This window comes from Drosophila gunungcola, assembly GCF_025200985.1.
Source record: "Drosophila gunungcola strain Sukarami chromosome 2L unlocalized genomic scaffold, Dgunungcola_SK_2 000007F, whole genome shotgun sequence".
Lineage (NCBI taxonomy): Eukaryota > Metazoa > Arthropoda > Insecta > Diptera > Drosophilidae > Drosophila > Drosophila gunungcola.
Genome location: NW_026453162.1, coordinates 3,674,189 through 3,693,604, shown reverse-complemented (window position 1 = coordinate 3,693,604; position 19,416 = coordinate 3,674,189). Strand labels below are relative to the sequence as shown.

Sequence of the window (19,416 nt, the reverse complement as noted above, 5' to 3'; positions counted from 1 at the left end):
TTAAATATGTTAAATATGTTTTCTATTAAAATCAATGCTTTTTATAATTGATAAAAATGCTTGATTTCACTATGCGTTTTTTTTTTTACCAGTGTAGAAAGAATAAACTTTTTACTAGTCTTGAAGTCTAGTACTCAGATCGACGAACAGTTACGCCAGCGTAATAAGTTTATTCTTTCTAGTGTGATTGAATTTTGGTCTTACGGTCTTACTGTCAATCAGCTGGGCTTGTCGACAAACGGGTTTACGGAGAAGCCCTGTGTGCGTATGTAAATGAGCGTTAGGCTTATACGATGCGCCAATGGAATCCGGCTATAAGATTATTTTAGCTTATTTAGTGTATGTAGGTATAGATAAATGTTTTCAAAGATATTAATAGGATTGATTATAACGGTTTAACAACATATTTAGCGCAAAGTGACCACTGATTAACCGCTGAATTAATATGTGTTGCAACTTTTCGACCATCTCAGATAAGCGTTGTTAATAGCCATAAGCCAGATAATGTATTTGCATTCTAATATAGAATAAATAAATAAATGTATGTTAATAAACTTTTGAACATATTTTTTTTTTTTTGAATAAAATCGTTCAATTCCAACTCGTTCTCATTCGTTTATTTCGTTTACTTTGGGGTTTTGTCGTACCACTGAAAAATAGGTGAGAAAACTCACTCACTAATACATGTCTAGCTTATTATTCAATTTTACTTAATATTTCTAGTCACTTATGTTTCTAGTCTATTAAATATATTTTTAGGAATTAATCAAAGATTTTTTCTCCTTGGATTAATTATTAGATTTAACATTACTTTAAGAAATCTGTTTTGAAGGATCCCGTCTTTAAATACAGTTAAAAACTACCTTAGTATGTGAACAATTTTTAAGATCAATAAATTTAAATTTTTTCTCAGAAAACATTCTGAAAATGATTTTCTTTCGGCCTTCTAACTGTATATAACATATGTTGTATGGTTAGTGATATAACCCTGTAAACAACAATCATTTGCAGTGAAGTATTAAATTCTGGAAGTCTGGGTAAGAATCGGAATGGAGCAAACATAATGTATTTAAATGCAAGCCATGCCAAAACACACAAGGCACTTTTCGCTGCGGCCTTTTGTATACACTGGTTTTAATGCGTAGTCAACTTATCGTCAAAACTCAGTAGCTAACCTTCTAATTTTTATTGTTATTCAAAATTAGGGCAATAATAACGCAAGATACTCAATCGATCATATTTAACTCTACATTTAAATTCAGTATAGAAGACATTGCGCTTTTTGCCATCGTGGGCTCCTTGAACATCGCATTTATAATTAGTTTTCCTTTATGCTTATACAGGACCAAGTTGTTTAATCTTTCAATAGCACCAGCCTGGCACGAACTGACCTAGCGGCAGCACACCAAATGAAATCTTAAACCAAAAATTAAAATATATGGTCCTCCCAATTTAGAGCGCCTGCGTGGTGAGCAAAGCTGCCGAATGCCAGCGATAAACAGCCGGCGAAACGCGCGCCAATGTCAGAACAACAGGAAAATTGCAATAACAACCACAACGACAACAACTTCGCCACTAGTTCAAGTTCAATGCAACAACAACAGCCAGCAGCACGTGACGCAAATGTATAAAGCCTGCCACAACAATAAAGAGTGCTAACAGACCTGTTAACTTGGCCAACAGCAGTTGCAGACTGCCATATATTCGGGCGGTTTCGGTAGCCCGCTTTCAGGGGAACGAGCCGGAGCCGTCAGAATGTCGCGGCATCTCAAACGAATCGGACGCGAAATGCAGAAATCGAAGGAAAACTCGGACCCTCTGATCAGAGTGCTTTTTGGATAATATTTCATTCGCTTTCGTACTAAGTAATCGGAATAAGCGCACGCGATTGTGTGGGTTCGTCTGGCCGAATGCTCGGGCTCGACAGGAACGTGATTTCTGAAATATTGATGATCTGTCAGTGTATATGAATAAACTTTGATCTGAACTGCATCGAGATGTCAGAAGTTTGGCAGAACATAATTTATCAAATGTTGAATTTGTTCGAAAATAGTTTTACGAATAACGCTATTGTAAAAAAGCATTTGTTTAAAAATTTAAAAATTGAATATTCTGATATCGTTTTCCTCTTAAACGTTATTCTAAAAATGAACTGTGTTCCACTTAATTTTTTTCGACAGAGCATAAAACACATTTTTTTTTAGAGTTTTGACAAATCAAATTAGGTGATTTATCAAAGGAAATTTATGAAATCGAAAAAATACCTGTTCAGGTGTAAGAAAGCACACAATTGACGTAGTGTTTTTTTCTGAAATCTTCAGAAAGTTGTGATTAGATATTCGTCATCTTGCAAAGATGTGCCTCCTAACAGAAAGCACAATGTGAAATTTTATTATTATTTCTATAATAAAAATATGAGGCATACATTTTCACAGCCAAATAGGCTTTTTGGGCAGTGTTTCAAATGATTTCAGAAATTAATGCTTTGTTTGTGATATTTATAGAACTGAACAAGTTCGTTGAGAAAATAATTTCGGATACGCAAAATAATAATTTACTAATCGGTTTTGAAAAACGAAGGCCATTTTTACAATAAGTGAAATTCGCAAAAAGGCGCGGTACAACAAGTGCAACGCATCAGAGCATTAAGAACAACAAAAATATTTTTAAAAATACCAAGCATTTTGTTACTTAAACTTGACGGCACCCAATGAAATGTAATGTTTATCTGAAATAAAGTCTATCACAGCATTACATTCAAGTTATTCAAAACCAAAACCTAGTGTAACTGTGTTTGTAAAATAATGTTTAAAATGTACGAATCCAATTGCTCAACAAAAACAACGCAAGGCAGAATACCCTGAATAAGGCGACAACATTATTGCCGGTCCATTTTCAAGGGATAAAAGTAACTAATCTATCGGATAATAAGCACGAGACAAAAGGAAGGGTAACCCAAGTTCTGGAAAAACTTATATTACCTAAAGGTAAGAATGTTTTATGTTTAAGAATATTTTTTTTTATCTTTAAATCTCTCAAAGGATAAGGTAGACTCCAAGATAATCAACAGAAATTTTACTCTTCGCACGTGGAAGACAAAAATGGATACCTTTTTTCCTAATTTCGAAGAGAACAAATAAATATGATGACAGCTTGTCGCAGGTGTGCCTGAGTCCATTTGATTCGGATTGCGTCTTTGTTTTTCGTGTTTATTTGTGATTTTGATTTGCGTGTTCGTGTCTCGATTAACAAATGGCAGATTTGTGTTTGTACAGGTCCTTGCCTATTTTGACATCACCACCAGACCACAGCCTGCAAACAGATAGACAACGGTTCATTAAGATTCCTTTTGAAAAATGTGTTGACACGTGCTTTCTGAATGTACACATACATGTTACCTAAGGTCTACTTCGGGTTTCCTTGCGGAAACATTAAATTTGGGTGGAATGTATTACCCAAGAATTTTCGTCAACATTTTAATGCTAATGTTACGTTTTGATGAAGAGTAGACCTAAAAATAAGTTGTAATACAGTTAAAAATTACTATTTTCTTTTTATGGCTTTACTCATGCTCAAGAATCAATTTTATGGTGGCAAGTCTGATGCTTTGTTCCAGGAATACTTGCTTACTGAACCCCAATAAAGCTGGGAAATGGATTTTACAAGTTGACTGTCTTCAAATTTATGGTTATACACTCGACTGCAACTTAATTGCCTATCTGAGAATTACGACTTCATCTTATCAGTACCATTAAAATGTTTCATTTATTTTAAATGAAAAAAAAAATTCTGCTTTATTTTATTTTTTTTATACTTTAGTTATTCTATAAAAGTTTTATCGATTTTCTAATACATCTTTCATTTAATTTTAAATGAAAAAAAGTATCTGCTTTATATACCCTTTTCAGAGGGTATTATAATTCAGTCAAGAAGTTTGCAACGCAGTGAAGAGACGTTTCCGACCCCTATTAAAGTATATATATTCTTGATCAGCATCACTAGTAGAGTCGATCTAGCCATGTCCGTCTGTCCGTCCGTCTGTCCGTCCGTCTGTCCGTCCGTCTGTCCGTCCGTTTATATGCAAACTAGTCTCTCAGTTTTAAAGCTATCTGCATGAAACTTTCCCAAAAGTTGTCTTTCTATTGCAGGTAGTATATAAGCCGGATCGGACGACTATAGCATATAGCTCCCATAGGAACAATCGGAAAAATAAATGAAAAAAAATTATAACTTTGCTGTTTTTTAATTTTTTGTTTAGTTCTTCGACATATAGTAATGGTAAAATATTTCCGATTTACGGTTTAAATTTCATCAAAATCGGACGACTATAGCATATAGCTCCCATAGGAACAATCGGAAAAATAAATGAAAAAAAATTATAACTTTTCTGTTTTTAATTTTTTGTTTAGTTCTTCGACATATAGCAATGTTTAATTATTTCAGAATTATGGTATAAATTTTATCAAAATCGGACGTCTATAGCATATAGCTCCCAAAGCAATAATAAAATATATAAAATATTTATCTAATAATTGAGTTGCAAATCATCATAGTTTCAATGTTTTTTTGTGTGCTCAAGTGCTAACTCAGTAAATCATAATTTAAATGTTTTCAAAAGTATTTAATTAATGCAATAGCTGCAAGGGTATATAACTTCGGCTTGCCGAAGTTTGCTTTCCTTCTTGTTTTGATTTGTTTTATACTTCAGCTTTTCTATAAATGTATATTGATTTTCTAAAACATGTTTTAAGCGTATGGCAGTCGATTTTTATCAAGTAATACAGTTTGAGTATTCCCGATTAGCAGAAATATACTAAATTCGGTACTCAGATCGACAAAAAAATACCAGAAAATTGCAAAGTGTTGCCAGATTTCTCTGGGAGAACGGGTCAGGCCCCGGCGTAAAAAAGAAAAAATTTAACCTTTTGAGGTCAAAAAATGGACGGTAAAATTAAAAAACTCAACAAAATGTACTACAATCATACAATACAATAATTTGACGACAAAATATTCCCGATCCATTTATATGCCACTTTTGTTGAACGCGGTCCAAAAAATAATTGAAAACATTTATATAGATTGTAATTCACAATTTTACATTATTAAATAGTACGCACTTCAATGATAATGCTTAACTTTTTTATTTCAAATATAGGTTAGGACTGAAAAAAACCATTTATTAATTTTAAAAACATCGATTAATAAGTACTCACAAACATCGATGCTATCAAACATCAATTTTTCTCCAATTCTACAATTCAGAGATTCAGTCGTTTCGGGAAAGATATTTACTCGTTTCGAGTGCCGTCGTTTGTTGTTTGTTTTATTGTGTTTAAGTAAGACCTTGTTAGGCTGAGAATCAAAACTGTGTGCAAGATAATTTGGGTGACGCTTAAATTTTGTTGCCGGTAGTACCATGTGAATCCCGAGTGTGCAAGTATACCTGTTAAGCTGGGTAGCCCGGCTTTTAACAGATTAAACATCATCGTCTGACTTAGACATGAACGAAATCGCCAACAACCACCCACAACTGGCAAAAACCCAATGAAGCGCAAATGACAAACATTGTCATCTCGACTATAAGGGTGGGAGAAAGCCTCCCACTCCCATGTTCTGCGGGTCCGTTTCCATCGCACTTTCTGCTGGCGACAGGCTATTCGAATATATACAGGAGCATCAAATTAATTTTGGGATGCACGCCTTTGTACGGTACATGCATTAATTAGAACTTGGAATTTTGGAATGCAAACATAAATTAATTTGATTATTTCAAATAAATGTTTGAAAGACTAATCTATTAACTTTTTGCTTTTCCGTAAAAGTGATATTATCAAAGCGCTACATAATTTGCAAACCTTATTCATCTTGGGAAAACAAGTTGGTTCTTTCATTAAACTTGCCTTGCAATCTAGTCCGAAATGAAATTACTTTGGGGTGTATCTATACAAATGGACTTTTCAACAAAGCCTTGTTTCTCATGAGTTTGAAATATGACTTTGGTGCAATATTTTTAAACCATTCAAAACTAAAAATACCCGAGGATTTTTAATTAATAAAATAACCGAAGGCAATCAAAATTTAATATAAAGAACACATTTTCACTCATCGTTGCACTTGAACTAGCGTTAATTTTTGTTTATCGTTTGATGAGAGATAATTTGTTTTAAATTTAGAAAATGTATTTTTATTCCCGAACGTTTTCTTTTATTGGCAATTTTCTAAAATAATAAAAAAAGTTAACGATTGAACGTAAAGTTCTTGTGACATGGCTTATGAGTTATGGCTGCCTGCTTACGAATTTTTATAAGCTTTTTTACGACTTTCGGCGGTGTTCCAAACTAAAATTCCCAGCTGACTTTTTACACCTTTATTTTGGCGAGTAAGGCTGCGTTATTTTACAGCATGTATTTTGGCTCTTGTGGTGAAAAACGAAAAAACCATAAATCAATTTCTTTGATTTTATTACATTTAAAGGTGTGGTTGTACATTTCAATTGTACACATTCCACACTCCTGGGAATTTCTCTCAGATAGACACATATCACAACATTTTTAAATTGTGAACTGGGCGTAGTATAAATCTGACATCAGAACATTACCCCACCACAGCATAATCTTAATTTAATTGAGTCTCGGAATCAACTGTTCTGCACTATGTATGTCCCAGTCCAGACACTAAGCCCCGACAAGTCCTGAACATGACTGACAAACTAAAAGTATTGTATATATCATTTATGGATTAAGCACCTGCCATTTATCATATTTTGCAGGCTGAGGTTTTTTGTTCCTAGGCTTCTTAGACCCAAACTAACGTGTGCCCTGCATTGTGGTATGCTTTAAGAGTTCCATTTCCGAGGCTTCGTTTTTTGCGTTGAGCTTACTAATGGGCGAGTTATCTGTGGGTCCTTTTCTATGAACGTTTTTTTATGAACGTTTTATTTCATTAGAAAGTCCTGTGTTTTAATATGTCAAAGATGAGAAGTTAGGCCAAGGGCTTTAAAGTATCACATAACTGTCGGATAGTCCTGTGAATTGCTGTGTTTTGTTTTTTATTCGGTCTGCTTAAAAGGAAAAGTAATTTATATTATTTATTAGTGCTCACATTAAGAGTATTGTTGCTCATTTTAAGAAAAACAATCTTCCTATGGCAGTTACTAAAATTATTCGTCCGGACCATATTTATGAAATGGAAAAAAGGTTTTATATTTTTGTGTATCTCTTGCTGGTCAAGAATAAATGTACAATATACATACTTTATCACTGTATATACATTTTATTGTCCTTCACTGCGTTGTTAATGTCGGAACTTAAAATGACATTAGGAAATCGGCGCTGAGTCGGTGTGATTTTGAGCCAACTGCTCCGAAAACTGTGGGAGATTTCTGTGATACCGCAGATGATAAAAGTTGTTTTATATTTTCAGGTCAAAGAATTAATCAAAAATTGGTAAAGCAATCAAGCAACATTGCCACACTATTTTAGAAAATTGGATTGATCAATTTAAAACGAACCTATAGTTTTTTTTTATTATTTCTATAAGTGTTAAGAAATTTGATTACTTGTTTGTATGGATATTTATCTGTGACACTGAATTTCTATACGATTTTTCAAAAACAACTTTTACGGTGCGGGTTCTATCTAATCTCAAAAATATCGAAAATCGGAAAAGTTTCTAAAAATAATTAATCAACATTATTTTTGGCAAACCTAATTACACTGGATTATGACCCATTATGTTATTCGTTTGGTCCGAATAAAAATTCTTTATTTGTCTTATCGTTTTTATCTAAATAGTTAGCGAGCGAAGCAGTATCAAAATCTGAGCCCCTCCGAATTCGTATTCAATTTTCTCGGAAACGACGGGAGGTTTAGTGATTGGTTGGCAACCGAGTTTGGGTCAGGTTGCACTTTTGATTCTAAAATTGCCCTTAACCAATTAAATCTGCCCTTATGGGCCGAAACGGCATGTAGGGAATGTAATTCATATACCAAAATCGATTGGCGAAAATGAATGCCAGTAACGTGCTGACCAAATAATTATTTGTCTATTTATTATTTAGTCAGCAAGTTATCGGAGTCAACTTTAATTCAGGGTCAGGTTGTGCGCATTGACCTTCGGCGTGAAAAGCGTAAAAATAAACTAGCTCACAGCCATTTGGAATGCCAACTTAGCCAGGAGACACCAGCCACGTCACTCTTCCCTCAAGTTGGTCCCCGACGGTTGATGGTAACGTCATGCAATCCTGTGGCTTCCGCAGTGTAATTTGCGCAATGCATTCATTAAGCATTTTGCTCCTGCTTGTGTTTTGCGCAATTTTAAACTCATTTGCATGGAATTTCGACTCCTTCCACGCTACTGAGGATAATTAGCTACTCAACTCTTAATGCGGGCAGGCGGGGGCGAATTTGTACATATAGCGCAACACAAATTTATGCTAACGAACTGGAACAACAGTCAAGCGACGAAACCGCAATCTCATTTGCACACAAAGAAAAAACAAAACTCCGGTACATCTATGGTTACTATTAAAGGGTCAGATCGTCAGAAAGCGACAGTAAAGATGAGCGGGTGTTTTTTTGTTTTTTGTTGGCAGCTGGGCTGTAAACCACAACAAACGTCAAAACAATTTCCGCCTGCACAACTGGAAGACACTGTCACGCAGTTAGTATACTGTACAAATTTGGCAGTGGCGGAAGGGAAAAGACTATCCAAGCAGAGTGGTAAATAAGTTGTTGGCCTCTAGAGTTGTCTATGGTAAGCCAAAAGAACGATTTGTTCGCGGTGCCTAGCTTTGAAGCTATAGTCTGTTATGAGGTTCCTCTAGATAATTAGCGGGTCTTGCTAGGAACAAAACTTTGTGGATCCATTCAGAATGTTACAAAAATCGTTTACCAAATTGAAGTTTATGAGGCTAGTGGCAGGTCCGGTATTAACTTGTTGGTACATTAAACAAGAATCAAATTATCATTTCATTCCATGTGCAAAAATACCTTACGTTAAAAAAAAAAAAACTTTGAAGCAAAATATCAACAATACAAACACGAAAAAAAATTCTTCAAAATTCAAATTACATTCAATCAATTTGAAAATAATAAATAATTTTGACTAAAAATATACGACTCCTGTTCAGATTGCCGTGAGAAACTTTTTGAGATCAGTGGGTGCGACAAATTTACACATCTACGCTTCAAATCCCAAATCTCTAGCTTATATAGTTCTTCTATCTCTTTACACTTTTACTAAATTTAAACCAATCTAAACATTAAACCAAAATAACACATAAAATAATACACATATTAATATTTTGTCAAATAATCAATAATGTATACGATTATCCTAAAGCACAAATGTTTGCATAATACCTTTAAATTAGTTTGAAATAACAATTTTAAATGAACAAATTCAAAACGTTGACATTTGGATCTTTTGACAAAAATATTTTATATTGGCATTTATTTCAAAACACATCGACATCCAGTAGGACAATAAATCAATGAGGAGCACTCACTCTTTATCTATTATTCTGCTCTTCATTTACATGCTTCTATTTCATTTGGCAACCCGACACAATAAATCCATGGCTAACCTAGAAAACGATTCCCGATTCCCACAGTGCAAAGCATTGGACAGCAAATTAAGCGGTAGGAAATTGAACGGGGACAAAAAACACTACGAGTTTGTGAAAAACAAAAAGCCCATTTTGTCAAGAGAGCAATGTTTTGTGAGTGGGCGGAAAAACAAGCAAAAAGATTTACCTGTACGATGGTGACATTGATTTGGATTTTCTGTCAGGGTGCAATTGTTTCGATTACAGGGCGTGGCAGGCAGGTGTATGGAAATTGTCGGATAATCGAAGAGACACACGAAAAGTAAAATGAATGCTTGCTTGGTCTGAAGAAATTCGGAGGCATTGTCAAATCTTTTGACAAAACTACAACATGGAAGATAAATTTATTTAAAAATGTATGTATTTAAAATTTTAAAATGCCCATTGTGTATGTAAATTGTCGGATAATTGAAGAGTTCCACGGAATGTAAATTGAATGCTTGCTTGGTCTGAAGAATTTCGGTGGTATTGTTAAATTTTTTGAAAAAACTACAAAATGTATGATTTCATTCACGCTAGTTTTAAATGAATCGAAACAAAATCAACAAAATACCGCAAACCAACAAGATTATTCATTAGTCGATGTACAGCTATAAAAAATAAATAACCAATATATTTTACTAGAGAAAAATAAATTAACATATATAGTTGAGTATTTTATTATTAAACATAATTATAAAATATTAAATACGAAATTGATTCAAAAACAACTGCAAAGTTCTTAGTTTTATAATATTTTGTCTTCACTTTTAAAAATCTCAATTTTTTTTTCTTCCGTCGGGAATATGGGATTTGCCGAATTTGAACTCATTTTTATTTTCTCGTACCTATATCAACCAACCGTTTTGGCTTCAAAAACGAAATACTTTATTTTTGACATTGTTATGTGCATGTGTTTAAGTCAGAGCTCTCCGTTTGTAATAAAACTAATTTATCCCTTAATGGAAAATAAAATTGTAAAGGGAACTCTGTGGGGATTGATTAAAACTAGTATAAAGTGGTATTCTTATAAGATGATAGAAAGTTTAGTGATTAACTAAAATTTGACTTAGAAACTAAACCGTTGTTACATAAACTTTAAACTGTTGGGTATCAAAAATTTCTCAATAAGAGAAGAGAATTAAATTAATACCATGAATGTTTAAAAATATAACTTATGTGGTTTAAAAAAAAGGTTAACAGTTTTAGACTCTTCGGTATAGTATTGTATTAACTATTATATTTTAATACTGTCTATAGTGTATTTTCAAGACACCCCTATTAAAACTAAATATTCAGTTTTATTTTGGGTATACAACAGCCAAATATGGCTCTGCATTGAATGGTAAGGCGTTGATAACTTCACCCCTTAAATGTTAACGTAATAGCCCCAGTTAATAAATCAAATGAATCGGTAAAAAGATATTATTTCTAGGATCATTAATATGTCTATTTTGGCGTATTCCGTCCAAGTCTGAGCTTAAAATGTAAGTAGCTCAATAGGAAAGTATAAGTGCCCATGGATATCTGCAGCACTTCGTCTTTCTCCACTTCCTAAGTGGGGCTAATGCCTGGCTATTATTTTGGACGCTCTTATGCACGCTCATAAACTGATAGACGGAAAAGCAAACATAAAATAATTCATCACCGTGGACCACATAAACTCGGCAAGGAAATCACATTTTTCGTTTGTGTGCCTGCATTTCGATGGCGTAAATTAAATGTAACGTTCGCCAGCAATAACAGCCACCAAGTGAGGGAGGATGTTGGGGCAAAATCAATTTTCGGCTTCAAGTTTTACCTGCACTTTCAGCGAATTTCCAAGAAGATGGCGCCTAACTGATAAACTTACGAGCTCCCAACCCCAAGGTGTATAGGCGGAAAAGCTAAGAGGAGCTGGGTAAAGGATCTTTGCCGCAAGGACAAATTATTACGAACGCCAGATAGCAGGCACATACACAATATGACATTTGAAAGATACGACGGGCTGTCTTGGGGGCAATATCACCACTTTAGCAGAAGCAGCAACGCAAAAGCGGGCATATTATGGTAATAGATTTTTGGGATGGGTGTGGACTTTTTGATACGCTCTCTGAGTCAAAATTGACCATATCACAATGATCATTTTTCCAAAGCAGTTTAAACTCGGTGACGTTTCCCCGAAAATAATATAATTAGTCTTCGGCAATCTTATGTTAAATGGGTTCTATAGTTGTTTCAGTAACTCTTAAGAAAACCTCCAAGCAATCTGACTTCCGGGCACACACTTCAAAATACTTTAAGGGTAATGCCGTTCTTGAATTTCAAATGAGTAAGCCACAAGTTGCGCAATTTTCCGGAAAGTTTCGTGTTTTGGGTCGGGGCAATCCCCTATTAATTGAATCAAATGCTAAAACTTGGCTTATCTTGTAACCACGGCAGCACAGGCATCGTATGAAAAACTTGTCAAATGCCGTAGACGTGACGATGTGACGTTGTTTTTCGGCATCTGCCAAAGGGCTATCGAAAGTTGGGAGCAAATGTGAAGAGGTTGACTCGTTGTGAGTGCGACTGAGTGGTGTTACTAAATGTATTCATCACATCGTCGTCTACGCGAACGTGTGCTTTCATTGTGCTAAAAAAAATGATTGGTCTAATTGTCGGCTGCTGGTAATTTGATTAGTGGAACTTACAAGAAGGGCGAATGTATTCCAAGCTATGCAACCGTCTTTATTACATTCCGTCTTTATGTCTTTCGTCGCGACGAGTTTTGCACGTGTTGCGTATTGTTTTTTCCTTCAATTAGATGCGGACAAAGTTATGGCCAACAGCGTTCTGGAGGCGCTCAAAATAATGAACGCCCAAGAGCTGTTTCAGTATTGGTCTTGTTTTTTCGAGTGCTTGATTAATTTCAAGCAAAAGTTTTCCACCCGCCACTCACCCCAGCAGTCTAGCCTTCATAATCATAATGTAATATTTATGTGGCTGCCTGCCGACCAACCGACCAACCGACAACCGACCGACACTTGAGGATGATGAATGTCCTGAGCATATTTTCAAGGTCCGCCAAGGCCATTGTTTCAATTCCTATCTTTAGTTGTGGTCTTGCCTAATTAATGAGCTCTAGGCTTCCCAGAGCGCTCACTTTCAACCGGCCATTCTTGGGAAATCACAACAATCTTGAGCGTGTCTATCCTATTTTCTCGTGATGGTAACACTCAAGTGTCGATGCCATGGAGAATTGGCCGGAAAGCCTCCCCTTTTGGTTGCTCATGACATTAAGACTCATTTAGAATCGAGTCAGGCTGTGTTGTGGGAATAATTCCCCAAAAAATGAAAACAGTCTCTTACACTTTAATACTTCGGAGTGGAATCGCTTTCAAACGTTTTTTTTTATAGCTGGCATTGGTTTATAATTTACATTTGGGATACCGTTGGGGTAATTGAATTAAAGTCGAGTCCGAACTACAAACTGATTTAGCAACGATTTCGTCTTGTTGTACATTTTGTTGTTTTAACTCATAAAAAGCTTGTTATTAATAACTTTTTGTCAAAAGGATTATGTGACGTACATGCTGAGTTGAAAAGGAGTGTGAAAAAAGGATACCACAAAATGTGTTCATTTTTGACAATATAACACCAATAGCAACACAAAATTAGAAAGGAGAATTTTTCATAACCAGGTAGAATGGTTTTTTATATTTGGGTATACATTTGGTTTACACAAGTAGTTGAATTTTCAACTTTTGAAACAGTTTCATACCTGAACATTACATTCATTGTTTCACAAGTTCAAGTTTAAGGTTCAAGGTTCACGTGCTTAACAGTTGAAAATTATTAGAATGGTTTAAATAATTTAAAGGTATTGATTTTTATATTTTAAGCGCTGGCTCATTCGGCCCGCTGCCCCAACTCAGCTATTCAATTTGGAAATAAATGTTCCCAGAAATCAAAAAGGTTGCCTGTGGCTGGTTAAACTGGATTCAAGCGACACCCCGTACAATTTTGATAATCTAAGAGTTTACAACATTTTAGTTCAAGGCAAGGAAATGAAAATTTGAATTTACACCTTCTACAATCTCAGCACGCATGTTGCTTGCCCCATTGTTTGCGTTAAAAATAGGTACCACCAGGACCGCTGCTGATTTTCTGTTTTGTGGTTTTGGAATGTTGCCATTTGCACTTCACCTCAAACGGAGTTACATGGGCAAGGCTCTTTTGGCATTTAGTTTTTTTATTTTTTTTGTTGACCACTAAAGCGCAATGAGCTCGTTCTAAAAACCCACGGGTTTGACATTTTGAACGCATTTCATTTTTTTTACTGTAAAATCCGAGGGCTTAGTCCTTCGCGCATATCGCTGTCATTTCCGGCCTTCGCTTTCCAATTTTCTCATGATTGTCCACATTGCCCACAGCCAAAAGTTGCTCCAGTCTGAATCGAAATTTTCCAGCGGGCACTTTTCGGTTGGGAAGTTGGTGCTGAAAATGCTGAAAATGCCGCTAGCAGGCGTCGAAAACTTTGCATAATCTTCGACCACTCCGGCAGAATTTGTTGCCTTCTGTCCCCAATACTTTGCGGCGTCTGTCATAAATTATTCGATGTCGGTGCGAACGCTGCTGGGGGCGGGACAGAAGGAGCCAGTAATTGCAAATTTAAAGAAAATTGTCGCGAAAAGACGTTTGCCAATTGACGTTTAAGCTGTTTCTCCTTCTGCAATCCGAGCCACATTAATTTCCGAGGCCCCCATAAATATGCAACTGGAGCAGCCGGAGCCGGACCCGGAGCCGGAGCCGGATCTCTTCCTACAGCACTGTTGTTGCACAAATTGGTTGGGTTGCCCCTCGCGATGCTGCCATTTGAGCCGATGCCGGCGAAGTTGTCTGCTAAATTGGCTTCCAATAACGTGGTCCACGCCAAAGTGTTGCTTCCCCCTGCCTTTCTCTCCGTGCTATGTAGCCCTGTAGGCAAACAATAGTTCCCCTTGCATATTTTTGGCAAACAATGGCGCGGCGAGCCAAAGGACAAAAGGTGACCAAGGTCGCGGTGTACACATCGACGGCAGCCAGAGCGTGACACCAAATCGTGAAAACGCATTTATCCTGCACCACCTTGCAGCTGGTTTTGCCTAACGGATTGTTAGCCTCGGAAACTGCTGGTGGGGCTTTTCTGACGTTGCCCTGGCCGCGGACAAAATCAGAAACGGAAATGCATATACGTACATTGCTCAGCATAACATTTAAGCGTTAAATTTATACTTAACCTTGAACGGGTGTAAAATATGTTAAAAGGTTTAATCGGTTTGGATTTTTTTTCGTGTTGTCTATTAAGTATAAGTATTAAATAAACATCTCGTTTAATGTATCGTAAGCTTTTACATTTGCGATCGGCAAATGTAAGCCTCCGCGATACTAGCACTAGAAATGGCTTTTAAATAATTTAAAACATACTTGAAAAATAAACAACATTAATTTTGTTCAGCTTCCTTAATTTTTTGGAATCGAAAAAAGAGTTGTTTTGGTTAGAAAATACATTAATTTAATTCGTGTAATAAAGCTTTTCTAGAAACAATAAACACAACTTAAAAAAATTCACGAAACGTACATTTTTTGCCTGTCCGGACTTCTTTGTCCGCTACTGTAGACGATACATATCATAATATAATAATTAAAAATAAATTTTTAAGCTGTAAAGTTCCATACATTTTCTGAGTTGCATTCTATTTTAAGCTAATCGTTGGTACAAAAAACTGGTCTAAAAAACATGTTAAAATTCCTTCAGAAATTAACACATATTTGAATTTTTTGAAATAAGTTTAAAATAACAAAAAATTGTTGTTGATTCAAAAAATTACAATTATTTACCTATCGCCTGTTTATGTCATGTTGCTCTGAGATATGGAAGAGACAAGTTATTGAGCTGTATACGTGTGTTTCGGTCATATCTAGACTCAAACATTATTTAAAATCAGACAGTTAGTTTAGAAGTTATTGCTCTGCTGTCAAAACACTATCCTATGATCTGCCGAAACTACAATTAGGAAGACTATGTTGAGGGCTAGTAGCTTAGGCATACATTTCAAAAACACACCTTCGTGGTGTGACCAAATCCGAACGAACTTATGGAGAGTTGCACCCAGAGAAATAGTAGACTTATTTTTAGGCTGTGCATTTCAGCTTTATGTACCTCATTACCTAAAACTCCTAAAACTCCCTTTAAGGTTAAGCGTGGATAATTTTTTTAGGCCAATATCCTTTTGAAAAGTAGTCCATTTTACCTAAATATTTCTAGCTGCTTTCAAACCATTTTTAGTGAAACAGTTCGAAAAAATATTGGTGGAGTAAAATACAATATATGAATTAGTACCTTATTGTTATACAGTTAATAATTAAATGAATTATTTTAAGTTTAATTACGCATAAATGTTGTACTGTAAGGTGTATGCTAGAGGTGGACGAAATGTCGATAGAGAAAACTAATTGACGGAAAGTTTAATGCTATTGTTATCGCCTTAAAATCGGTGACATGCCATCACGTAAAGTTTTAGTGAAAGTGCAAGTGAAAAGTTATGTAGCAAATAAAATCTGCAAGTAATTAATCCGAAATAACATAGTTTTATCATAAACGCATTTAAATGCGCAATGCTGGTTTCTTAATTTTAAGAAAAAAGTTTATTAAAACGTATTTAAATGCGCAAGATGATATGTGTGTAACCAGTGAGGCGTGCAGTTCAAAATGAGCAGTAAAATTAGTTCGTGGAAATAAGTAAAAGGAATTTCATTTCATTGTAGATATGAAACATATTTTTAAAAAATGGCGGCGGGAGAAGCTTAAAGGTTGTTTTGAATGTTTGATTAAAATGAATAAACAAAAGTTATAACCAATTACATTATAATATTTACAATAGAACATGGAATTGATGAGAAGTCGTTCTAATTATTGAGGGGGGAAACACCTCAAAGAAAAAGTTCTTAAACAACTTTTTGTAGAGCGTGTGCGTTTTGAAGTCTTATGATAAAAACTAAGTTAAGTTAAACTATTTTAATTTGCTGTATTTAGTAAATAATAATTAGAATACTTTTATTTAAAAAAAAAGAAAACAATAAAAAATTACAAAAATAAAATAATTTCAAATGTAAGTTTAAGGGCTTTTAGGTCCTGAAAACTGGTCTAATGTCCAAATGTCAAAAAAAGTAGGTAATTTTCTCACTTTTTAGTTAATTTTTTTCTTTGGGTGTACGGCAACTATAAACAAAGCAGTCTTTTTTTGCAACAAACGTTCGACCTTTTTCTGCTAACACTTTTTCTGCTAACACTTTTGTTATATGTACCCTTTTTTAAGATCTCAAAATATTTGAAAACTTTGACGCAAAAAGCCAGCAAAAACATAGTAACCTATAATAATGTTGCATGATAGCTTACACATTGTTTTCTGGCAAGTGTATTACAAGTTGACAGTTTTAACAACTAAATAACTGATTTTGCAAATTTTTTTCTGTGCGAACTTCCTGAAATTCACCACTAACACATTTTTGTGCAATCAACACAAATCGTTGTACGGTCTACCGAAAATTGTATGAGTTTTTATACCCTTGCAGAGGGTATTATAATTTCAGTCAGAAGTTTGCAACGCAGTGAAGGAGACATCTCCGACCCTATAAAGTATATATATTCTTGATCAGCATCAATAGGAGAGTCGATCTAGCCATGTCCGTCTGTCCGTCTGTCTGTCCGTCTGTCCGTCCGTCTGTCCGTCTGTCAGTCTGTCCGTCAGTCCGTCTGTCCGTCCGTTTCTACGCACACTAGTCTCTCAGTTTTAAAGCTATCTGCATGAAACTTTCCCAAAAGTTGTCTTTCTATTGCAGGTAGTATATAAGTCGGATCGAGCCGGATCGGACGACTATAGCATATAGCTCCCATAGTAACAATCATAAAAAAAAATAAAAAAAATTATAACTTTGGTGTTTTTTAATTTTTTTTTCAGTTCTTCGAGATATAGTAATGGTTAAATATTTCAGAATTACGGTTTAAATTTCAACAAAATCGGAAGACTATAGCATATAGCTCCCATAGGAACAATCGTATAGCTGCCATAGGAACTATCAAAATTAAGCTGCAAATCATAATAGCTTCAATGTTTTTAAACATACACGCAAAATTTTAACATTTTCAAGAGTATTTAGTTTTTAAAATAGCTGCAAGGGTATATGAACTTCGGCTTGCCGAAGTTTGCTTCCTTTCTTGTTTTAAATATGTATCGGAATATCGGAAGACATCCTATCCGCTTCGCTCTGTGCTAATAGTGTTTGTTGTTTTCGTCGCTCGTACATATGAATGTACATTTGTTTGGCAAAGGAACAAGAGCTGACGCAGTGAAAGGCATTTTTCACTTCATTTTGTCGGCACACTCAATTACCACTTATTGTCCTTACTTGAGCACAAATTACGCAAACATAAGGATGCGGATTGGGAGGGACCCCCGAATTTCTACTGCACTCCATGGCTGACTGCTACCGGCAACGCGCTTCCAACTGAATGCAACATGAATTCACATGCTGCATTTTGGGCTACTGCTGCTCGCCCTACAAAAATCGAAAAATAATTTGTTTGTTTTGCAATTTGTTCGCTGTATGAGCACGTTTCAGTGGTTTTCTTCTGATTCGTTTTCTGGCTACAAATTACTCAATTTTTTATACCCTTGCAGAGGACATAATAATTTCAGTTAGAATTTTGCAACGCAGTGAAGCAGACATCTCCGATACTATAAGGTATACATATATATAGCTCCCATATATAGCATATAGCTCCCAAAGAAACAATCGAAAAAATAAATGAAAAAAAATTATAACTTAGTTGTAGCTTTACATTTTTTTTAGATAGTTGTTTTGGCATTACGGTTCAAATTTTATTCAAAACGAACGACTATGTCATATGGCTCCCATAGGAACAATCGAAAAAAATATTATAACTTTGATGTTTTTAATTTTTTTTTAATTTTTTAAAATTTTTCGATATTAAGTTGCCCGTTGCTCGCCGAAAAAAATTCCATGCCCACAAAAGTCTGTCACGTCCATTCGGAGAAATGTTAGAAGTTAGTTATAGGTCTGTATGTGTATTTCGGACGCATCTATCGGTAGACTCTTTTCAAATCTAGCTATTATTTTCAAAAATGTCACAGTCCAAAAAATGGCGCCACCTTAAATAAAATTGTTTCGTGGGGGCATATCTGTTTTGAAATTGATTATGGTAACGTGTATCTTGTAGTCGGGACACTGGATTTTGGGGTTCCTTCTTGTTTTTTATTTCGTTTTCAGCATACATCACCTCTAATAATATTTATCTTAAATTGATAAAATATCCTAACAAAATGTAGTGTTAATATGATTATCCTTTTTGAAATAATGGCTTAGTTTAAAGTATTGCGAAGCCATTGTTGGCTGTTATTTGCTAATGTCTTTGGCTTATACAACTCTTCATGCGATAGAACTAAGTTGAAAGGAAGCCTTCATTGCACTTGCTGCTGGTTTTTAATTAAATCACTATCAGGCAAATCAAGTGCCAGCTTATATTTGCCTCAGGCTTAGAGTTCGTAGCGTCTGCAAGCACCAAGTTCAACTCAAAGCTACTTGACTCATTAAAGCGCCAAACAATTTCCGTATCGGAAGCTCTCTTCAGTGCGACAACTCTCACATTTCCCCTGTTTTTCTGCTATTATTTTCTAGGAAAACGTTTAAAATGAAGCACTGGTGAATAAAGGGTTTGGTTGTGTGGGCTCGCGCACTTTTTTCACCCTTGCTTGGTATTGTAGTTTTAGTGAGAAGATTGCAACGCATCGAAGGAGACATTTCTGACC

General features: G+C 35.2%; 1 protein-coding gene across 11 annotated transcripts in view; it reads left to right on the top strand.

Annotated features, from left to right (window-relative positions):
- The first annotated feature begins 1,187 nt into the window (after positions 1 to 1,187).
- The window catches only part of LOC128253131 (trissin receptor), a 51,274-nt gene continuing 33,045 nt past the window's right edge, over positions 1,188 to 19,416 (top strand). For 5 of the 11 annotated variants that reach the window (XM_052981296.1, XM_052981304.1, XM_052981305.1 and 2 more), the window contains exons 1-2: positions 1,188 to 1,956; positions 2,505 to 2,987. The gene's annotated coding sequence lies outside the window, so the exon portion shown is untranslated. The remainder of the gene's footprint in view (positions 1,957 to 2,504; positions 2,988 to 19,416) is intronic. The other 6 variants (XM_052981302.1, XM_052981301.1, XM_052981300.1 and 3 more) reach the window with 6 other exon arrangements.